Source organism: Limulus polyphemus, unplaced genomic scaffold (assembly GCF_000517525.1).
Source record: "Limulus polyphemus unplaced genomic scaffold, Limulus_polyphemus-2.1.2 Scaffold9732, whole genome shotgun sequence".
Classification (NCBI taxonomy): domain Eukaryota; kingdom Metazoa; phylum Arthropoda; class Merostomata; order Xiphosura; family Limulidae; genus Limulus; species Limulus polyphemus.
In genome coordinates this window covers 14,907-16,619 of record NW_013675342.1, presented here as the reverse complement: position 1 = coordinate 16,619, position 1,713 = coordinate 14,907, and positions in this window count along the sequence as shown.

The following is a 1,713-nucleotide window of genomic DNA, read 5'->3' as shown; positions in this document are numbered from 1 at the left end:
CAGTCAATACGTTTGCAATCTCGATAACAAAACACACTTTATATTACCATCACTACCGCTCGCTTGACTCAATTATCTGTCTCTATATCTATCTATCTGCAATTCTGTGTTATTTCTGGCAGTTATTTAGATTTAAAATAATTATTTCTAAAGAAATAATTACTAAGCTATGGTGCCCGAACATTAAACAATCCTCCTTCACCCCGCGCGTGGCCTAGGATTATGGGCTTAACTTGAGAAAACAGGAAATTAATGCAGACAGGGTATGTAAATTTAAAAAGGTAAACGTGAGAGTAACGGTAAAAAAAGTGAAGAGCAAAGTAGGCTAAACTAAACTAAACGACCGATATCGGACTGATGGTGCATCAGGGCGGTGGGGATCTAAAAATCCTATGCCGAGAATTTAATGTGGGGGGAAACGGGAGTACCGCGAGAAAACCCACTTTCACTGGAGACGCCCAATTCGTACCAGTGCCCGTTAGCGAGAAGAAGTGGGAAAGGCAAAGTGAGGTCCGGTGTTGGTGGTTGATTAGCTATTGAATGAGTTGTGGAGTTCGCCATGGTTTTGTTGTGGAACAATTTCCGGTTCCAGGCAGGTGGCAAAGGTGGGGTCCTCGGTGTCGTTGGTGATTGGGCGGAAGATACAGAAAGTTTCGTCAGGTAGGTAGAGATCGGGGGAGGTGTCAATTACTAAGACGTTAGGTGAGATTGACGACGATGATGTGGAAAGAGGTTTGGGGCTGGGAGGCGGGTTATTGGTATTTTGATAGGCATCGTTGGTAACTGTGAAGACTTGCAACTGGGTCTGGGTACCTTTTTTCCTCCTAGTAGTGGTGGTTTGGGTTGATATGTCTTGAAATTCAGGGGTGGATGAGGTTTGAGTAGCTTGGTCTATTGTAATAGGATGGGCGGTACAGTACTGATTGGCGGTGGTTTTCTTTAGGGTGTTGAGAAACATGGGTTTGGGGGTGGGTTATGAAAGGTATGGGATGAGTGAGGTTTACGGTAAGGTTTTTCTGCCTTAAAGTGTTGATAATCAAGATAGCAACCGTGGGTGAGGATGAAATCTGCTATTGTTTTGGAAGTTGTGACAACTTTTATGAACGTGGAGGGTGAACCTGTTTTCTTTGACTGGATATGGTGGACTGCGTGGATCGTAGAGTTGGTTGTAATTTTCAGCGCTTGGTGAATTTCTTCTGGCGTAAAGGATAAATGAACGTTCCTGAGAAATATTGAGTGGAGATTGGCATTGCTTTTGGGGGATTGGCAGGTGACGGGAGGGTTTGAAGACCAAAATTGGCGAAGGTAGCGGAAGTCTTCGAGTGACTTGGATTGGAGGAGTATACCTTCCATTCGTAGACGTCGGGTGCGTTCACGGAATACTCTGGCTTGAGGCTTGTAGTGGCGGATGAAGTTAGCCGTGTCTCGCGGCGAGAAGTCAAGTGGTAATCCGTCGATGATTAACGACGGCGTAGAGTATGAAACAGATTGTATACTGGCATGTATCAGGGTCGATAGCTAGCGAGAGAATGAGTGATCGTCTCGATCGTATCGTGACTTCTCTGCAATTCTGCTTTATTTGCCGGGCTTACACTGAGTGGTCACAAGTAAATGGGCACCTAATTTTTCGTCATTTAACTGATTTATGCTAACTAATTTGTGTTCAGAGAGCACTATATAAATGAAAATGGTCCGCACACTAATTATATTGTG